The following is an 8,067-nucleotide window of genomic DNA, read 5'->3' on the forward strand; positions in this document are numbered from 1 at the left end:
CCGAGCTGGGCAGCTCCGGGCTGGGCCAGCCAGGCTCTCCTGCCGCTCCTGCTGCCGTGCTGGAAGCTGGCGATGGCCTTGCAGTCCTTCTGCCATTTGCCCCACATCACCTGGCTGCTCAGGTCCCAGCTGGAGGCGTTGATCTCAAAGATGGTCGCCCGCGAGCAGTGCTGCTTGATGCTGTCCACCAGCCTCAGCCGCTGCAGCTCCTCCTCCTCGAAGCTCAGCTGAAGAGGGGGCGCAGGCCCAGCCCGGCGAGGTCCAGCTCCTTGGCTCATTTGATGGACTCTGGCAAGGGCGCCGATCACAAGCGCACATACTGCTGCTGGGCATTGTCCATGGCCCAGGCCCCGCTGCTCCCGCGACACCTCCAGGGTGTTCCACAGGCAGCAGTCCTTGGCGTCCACCACGCTCTGTGCACCCGGCCCAGCATCTGAGGGCTCCTCATGGGGGCGGGAGAGGGTGAGCGCAGGGCCCAGGAACAGGTGCAGGTCCAGCAGGTAGGGGACCTCATCTGAGGCCACCAAGGAGTAGGCTGTGCCACTTGTGCCAGCTCAGGCCACACCACCCACGCGGTGCAGGAAGAGCTTGCCCTTGGCCGGGAAGCTAAGGTTGATGTCGTTGTTCAGCAGCGGGATGTCCAGGCCCCTGGCCGCCAGGTCAGTCACCAAGGTGGTAGAGCACTTGCCATGGGTGATCTTGGCCAGGTTGATCTTGTGGGCCGGCTGGTCCAGGGCTCTGTAGATGTGGGCGCAGCTCGCCCGCTGGAGCAGCCTCAGCCTGGGGGGGGGGGGGGGGGGCCGGGCCGGATGGTGGTTGAACACCGCAGTGCGCCTCATAGCGACCAGTCCTTCAGCCATTCGATCGATTTGCATACTAGCCTTTTATTATATAGGATTGGGGTTCCTCAAGCATTTTTCACAGTCAGAAACTGTGACAACTACTGCGCCAGATCCTTAGGCCCAGCTAGACACTAGGGAGGATATTCCCTGTTTGGGCTTGGGGGTATAATCAGATTTACTTCAGATTTAGGGACCAAGAAAAACTAGGTGGGAGTGTGCCACTCAATAAACTCTTGTGAGGCCTCCCCAGATGTTTGACAATTAATCGGAAGAAACAGTCTTAAAAGGTTTTCCCTGGCTCTGACTCCCCAAGGTGGGAGCCAGTCCAGTTTCTTCTTTCTCATCCTCTCATCTAAGTTTCTCTGTCTTTCTGTTTCCTCTCTCTCTTCTTCACTCCCACCATCTCTCTCTCTCTCTCTCTCTCTCACACACACACACACACGCAAACACACACACACACACACAATTGGCAACAACAAAAACCAGAAGGGAGGTATTCGGTGCACAGAAAGAGCTTGCTGGCTCTTGAATGTCAGGCAGGCCTGGATTCAGTTCCCACCTCGACCCAGCACTGACTGTGAAGACCTCAGAAAGTCACATCCCTTCTCAGAGCCTCAGAATCCTCTGGAAACATGAGCATGACTACAACTCAACAATAAAAAGAAAAAGAACTCAATTTTAAACGAGTCAAACGGTTTGACTAGATATTTTTCTGAAAAAGATAGTCAATAGCACAAGGAAAGATGCTGGACACCACTAGTCACTAGGGCAATGCCAATCCAAACCACGATGAGATACCACTACATGCTCAGTAGGATGGCTGAGGTAAGAAACGTAAGTGCTGGCGATGGTGTGGGACATTGGAGCCTTTATGCATGGTTGGTGGGATTGTAAAATAGTACAGCTGCTTTGGAAAACAATGTGACAGCTTCTCAAAATGTTAAACATAGATTTACCATATGACCAAGTAATTCTACTCCTAGATATATACCCAAGGAGACTGAAAACGTGTCCACACAAAGATTTGTACATGAATATTCACAGAAGCATTATTCACAATAGCCAAAAGGTGGAAACAACCCAAATGTCCATCAGCTGAGGAATGGATAAACAAAACGTGATATGATCGTACAATACAATACTATCCAGCCATAAAGAGGAAGAAGTGCTGACACATGCTACAACATGTATAAGCCTTGAAAACATTATGCTCAGTGAAAGAAGCCAGTCAGAAAGGATCATCTACTGTATGATTCCATTTATATGAAATGTCTAGAATAAGCGAATGCATAAAGAGAGCAGATTAGTGCTTGCCGGGGCAAAGGGGAGTGAAGAGTGACTGCCAAAGGGTATGGGGTGATTTTGGAGGTGATAAAATGTTCTAAGCTGGATGGTAGTGATGGTTGTGAATATACTAAAAATCACAGAATTGTACGCTTTAAAGGGGTAAATTTTATGGCATGTGAATGATAGCTCAATAAAGTTTTTATTCTTTTTTTAAGAGCGCTTCACACATAAGATTGTTGTGAAAGTAAAACAGGGCCTGGGCCTCTGGCAGGGCAGTGCCCAGCATGGTCCCTGATGTGGAGCAGTGTGGTGGTTTTTCGAGGGCTGCGAGGCACAGGTGCCTAGAGTCTTAGATGGCTACACTAGCCTGAATTCTAGGAATTTCAGTGCCAGGAGGGAGTCTCGTTATTTCCTGATCTGCTGAGTTTGGATCCCAAACAGGACACGCCGCACTTCACTCAATACAGCTCCCCCAACACGCCTTCCTGACTCAACTCTTCTCGCAGTTTCTAAACAAAACAATAAATAACAGGCATGAAACCATATATCATCTTTCTTGTTCCCCCTTGAAAGAAAAATATACTGACTTGAGTCCCAAATGCTGCCTCTGAGGAGAGAAGCTGGGATGCTCTGAGCAGTGGTGGCTCCCCTGATTTGGGATGACAGCCGGGGGCAACGGGGAGGGTGGTGCTGGGACAGGAGGGTGTCTTATCCTTCACTTCCCTTGTTGGTCAAAGCACAGAGGCTGGGAGGCTTGAGGGGACATAACCTCACCCTCCGAAGCCATCTGGCCCCACAGGGTAGAGGTATCTAGTCAGTCCCTTCATTCCACAACTGGGGAAACAGGCTCAGAGAGATCAAGGGGTTTTCTGAAGGTCCAGAAGCAAGTTAGTGACAGAATCAGGAATTGGCCATCTGCTATGCCCGGCTGAAGCCTCAAAGAGACCTGGGGCGGGGGGTGAATATTTGTCATCCTCCCCTGATTTTCCCAGAGATGGAAGCTGAGGTGCTCACCCAGCTAGGAAGACACAGAGCTGGAATTCAAATCCAGGTCCACCTAGAAACCACAAAACATCAGCCGTGTCGAAGAGCCAATTAGAACATAACCCCTCACCCTGCCCCATGTCCCATTACCTGCTGTCCCGAGGCCTGTCAGGTACAAGGTGAGCTGAGTGTGGACTGTGCTGATGCCAGGCTGGGCAGGGGAAAAGGATGGCTGGAGAGGCCCCGCCACACCCCCATGACAGGCAGGGGGCGGGGCGTGACGTGTCCCTGGGCCACACTCACTCAGCGAAGTGGCATTCCTTCCTGCCAGTGCTATCAGCCCAGGCCTTCCTGACTGACCTGTCTCTTCCTATGACACCCCAGGAGCAGCAGATGGGGCAACCACCCCCAAGAGGCCCGTCCCCGGGCCATGGCCATGCCCTCTATCTCCAGGGGGAAGGGACGTTGCACCACCCTTGGCTGTGCTAAGCTCTGGGCAGGGAGGAGGTGGGGCGCCTCCCAAGTCCTCCTTCCACCTGCACTGGTGAGGCTGACTCAGGGCCCAGCCATGTGGACCAACCTGATGCTACTGGGGAGGGTGAGGCTAAGCAGACAGCAGGTGGAGGGGGGTGGGCACTCAAGGGACTGGGGATTCCTGTGAGCAGACTGGCAGTGCCCTCTCCTGGTGAAGAAATTGGGCAAAGGCTAGAACATTCACGGCCTGTGCAGATGGGAAAACACAAGTCCTGAGGTGGGGGGGGCGGGGGGGGGGCAGGAGGGGGAACCAACCTCTTACAGATAAGGCCAGGACTAACCCCAGCTCAGCCTGCCTCTGCCTCTCACTCACTTATCAAACACTCTAAAAGCAGGACAGTAAGCAAGTCCTACCCTGCCCTGGGGAGCACCCAGGCCAGAGGGAGACAGGCCATGACAGGCCCCATGAGGGCAAGGCCCCAGGAGCTGTGAGTTCCCAGGGCTTCCTAGAAGAGGAGTCATCCAGATTCTAAGCTCAGGCCAAAATCTGGGAGTCACCCTTTACTCTTTGCTCTCCCCTATTCTGTAGCTGACCTATCTGGAAAGCCCTGATGGCCTCACCTTCGACATATCCCGAATTTGGCCCCTTTTCTCAATGGCAACCACCCTGGTCCAGACAATACAATTGCTAGTCTCTCTGCTCCTGACCTCAGCCCACCGTCTGTTGTCATTACAGCAACCAAAATAATCCAAATAAAACCCATCTCCGATCATGTACCTCCTCTGCCCAGCACCCTCCCAGGGCTCCCCCTCACTCAGAATAAAACTCCAGTTCTTTCACAGCCCTGCATCATCTACAACCCGCCTCTTGCTCTCTCTGATCTTAATGTCTGTGACTTCCTCTCTCACTCTGCCCCAGTCACACTGGAACGTGCTCCAAACACTCCAGTCAGACTCCCTCCTCGGGGCCTTTGCACCGGGCATTCGGGCATTCGCTCTACCTAGAGTGCTTTCCCCAGACAGCGACCGGGCTGCTTTCCTCACTTTTCAGGTCTCTACACAAATGTCACCTTCTTCCCTGGCCACCCTGAGTGACATAGTAACTGCCAGCACCACCTTTCCCTCTCATCCTGCCTTATTGTTCGCCATCTGACGTACTGTATATTTTCTTGTTACGCATATTTCCTGGCTGTGTATTTGTTTGTTCCAGGATCTACGACAGTGTCTGACACACAGCAGGTGCTCAATACATTTTGTTGAACAAATAAGTGACCTGAAAGGGTAGCCAAAGCATTCCAAAGGCATTCTAGGCAGAGGGAACCATGTGTGCAACCATACATGCTTAGAGGTGAGAGACACTGCTGTGCTGAGGATCTGCGAATGACTCAGTACAGTGGGAGAGCAGGGGCATGGGGAGCTGGAGGGGGGCGGGGGCAGGGAGAAGGGAGAGTGAGAGAGGCAGGGTTCCGAAGTCAGGCCAAGGAAGCTGGATGTTATGCTGAGAGTGATGGGGAGCCACGCAAAACAGACACGATCAAATTTATTAGTTTTAGACAACAATTTGGTTACCTTATTTTGGATTGGTGGGGAAGCTGTGGGAGGTAGGCATCCGGTGAGCATGAGCCAGGGCAGGAGAGATAAGGACAGGGTCAGGGTCCTGCACTGTTGAAACCGCCAGCCACATGTGGCTGGTTATGGAGCCTTTGAAACGCAACTGGTCGGAATTGAGAGGTGCTGTGTGTTTAAAACACACACTGGATTTCCAAGACGTGGTATGAAAATAAAATATATACAATAGCTTATTTTGGATATATTGGGTTAAATAAAATATATTATGAAAGTTAGTGTCACCTGCTTCTTTTTGCTATTTTTTAAGTAGCTACTGGAAAATTAAAATTTTTTTCATAGGCACATAGAGCTCACAGTGTATTTCTGTTGGACAGCATTGAGTTAGAGGGTAGAAGGGACAGGGCTTGGTGGTCAGTGGACTGTGGGGGTGAGGGAGACCCTGTTCTAATTGCAAGTTCCCACTCCCCTCCAACTGCTCCGTTGTGATGACAGCATAGACTAGAGGCAGAAAGAAGGGGCCACGAGGGAGAACCAATAGAGTTAGTTTTTATCTCACACACACAATTCACATCGTCACAGTAAGAACTATTTAGAAATAGGTTGACAGAACAGGCAATTAGACCGCTGTCCTGGAGGGCTGTAAGAAGAAACTTGAAGACCATCATTAAGCAGGGAAAAGGAAGTTGAACTAATTATTCTCAAAATATGGTCCCTGGACCAGCACCATCAACAGCACCTTTTAGAAAAGCAGATTCTCAGGTCTCATCGCAGTCCTACTGAACCACAAACTCTGGAGGCGGGACCCACAATTTGTAATTTAACAAGCCCCCAAGGCGATTCTGATGCCTACTCAAGTTTAAGAACCACTGGACTAAATAATATTTCCTACCCTATGTGAATGACTGACACATAGGAGGTGATAAAAAAAAATAGCCACTACCTTTTGCTGGCCTTCCAGTTCCAAGTTGAGGTACTCCCCCTCTCTGAGCAAATGCAGAATTTACCTCCTGCAGCACCTGGTTGTATGTGAACTTGGCACAGGGTGGAGGCACAGACTCAGGGCATTTCCTATCTTGTGCCACAGGCAGAACTTCAGGACCACGACAGAGCTGCCAGATGTGTGAGGGAGGCCCCAGCTCAACTTCATCCCAAGGTGACCCCACTGCCGTGTGTGTGTGTGTGTGTGTGTGTGTGTGTGTGTGAGAGAGAGAGAGAGAGAGAGAGAGAGAGAGAGAGAGAGAGAGCATGTGATTCATGAGGCAATCCCCCACTGTCCTGTGGGCACAGCTGACAGCCCCGGGGGAGCCAGCTCAGCAGCTGAGGGTGGCATCCGGCTTCCCTGCATTCCAGAACTGCCAGCCTGAGGCCCACCTGACTCAGCAAGCACGTGCACTCTGGAGACACCAGACAGCTCAGACACAGTCTCCACATCCATACAAACACGGGAGAAGGCAGCTCCTACCCACGGTGAGGTGATCTGTACAAAGTGCTCAGAGCAGTGCCTGGACAGTTAGCTCTCACTACCCCTTGGCATTCTTGTGATGGGGCCATGGATCCCTCTGGCTGATGGAAACTCCCCAATGACCTCTTCTGTCTGAGGATTATGCACTGTAGGTTTAAGGGGGAAAGAATGTGCACCTACTGTGAGTACCCAGTTCCTGACAAAGACGCTTGTAATTCCCTTAGTTGGTGGAGGTGATCAGCTCACCTTACACAGAGCTCCTAAATCCCTTGACATTTTCTGGGTGATGGAAGCCTCTTTTGTTCTAAGGAGCCAACTCTTGGTGAGCTCTTGGATAGCTCCAGGATGGGGCTGGTCACCAGGAAGACCGAGCTGTGATTAGAAACTTGGAACTTTCAGCCTCTGGGAGGGGAGAGAGGCTGGAGACCGAGCTAAAATTTATTTGGTCATGCCTAGGTGATGAGGCCTCCATAATAATCCCTAATCTATGGGGTTCAGAGAGCTTCCAGATTAGTGTGTCAGGAAGGTGGTGTACCCCAATTCCATGGGGACAGAAGCCACTGTACTTGGGGCCCTTCCAGACCTCACCATATGTTCCACTTCATCTGGCTGTTCATTTATATCCTTTATACCAATATAATAAACCAACAAACATAAGTAAACTTGTTCCTAAGTTTTGTGAGCTTTTCTAGCTAATTATTGAACCTGAGGAGGAAGCCTTGGGAACCCTCAATTAATAGTAGGTCAGTCAGAACTGTGGGAGGCCTAGACTTGCAATTGGCATGTGAAATGGAGGAAGTGTCTCGGAAATAAGCCCTTCACATTTGGAGGCTGTGCTAACTATGGGTAGTTAGTGCCAGAATTGCTTGGTATGAGGGGAAAAAAATCACATATTTGGTGTCAACACTTAGAATACTAGCATTGAACAGGTAAGTAAATACATTGTAGATAATAAGAATAAGACCTACCCCTGTTAAAGAAAGACATTACAGCCTGGCCGGCGCGGCTCAGTGCGTGTCTTGTTATCCAAGACCACACAGCCAGGAAGCAGCCTCGCAGGGATTTGAACCCAGGACTGTCTTGCTCCAAAGCAGGAGCTACTCCCTTTCCCAAGAGACAGCAGCCTCCTGGCTATTTAGAGAGGGCTCTCCTTGTCCTCCACACAACTTGAATGTAACTGTGGGCAGCTTCACGGAAGAATTGTTGCCCAAAGTATTAAGGGTTCTGGGGCCAGTCCTAACTCCATCCCAGATGGGTGACCCTTAGCAACCCCCTTTGCCTCTCTGGGTCTCAGCTGCATCGCTATAAAATGAAGAAACGGATCCCGATGACCTGAGGGTTGGGGGTGGCAGGCAGCGGCCTGGTGTACACTTTTCAGATCCTACCTGGCTCTTGGACAGACCGGCATGAGAAGTGGGGTAGGGTGGAAGGGCTGTGGGTGGCTTGACC

At 51.2% G+C, this 8,067-nt stretch overlaps 1 protein-coding gene across 1 annotated transcript in view; it reads right to left on the reverse strand.

The window, feature by feature from the left end:
- Nucleotides 1-3,330, reverse strand: part of TMEM40 (transmembrane protein 40) — a 28,601-nt gene extending 25,271 nt beyond the window's left edge. Inside the window, exon 1 of the mRNA XM_081105659.1 lies at nucleotides 3,264-3,330. The gene's annotated coding sequence lies outside the window, so the exon portion shown is untranslated. The remainder of the gene's footprint in view (nucleotides 1-3,263) is intronic.
- Nucleotides 3,331-8,067: the final 4,737 nt, after the last annotated feature.

The sequence above is a fragment of the Myotis nattereri genome (assembly GCF_964212035.1).
Source record: "Myotis nattereri genome assembly, chromosome: 14".
In the NCBI taxonomy this organism is placed as follows: domain Eukaryota; kingdom Metazoa; phylum Chordata; class Mammalia; order Chiroptera; family Vespertilionidae; genus Myotis; species Myotis nattereri.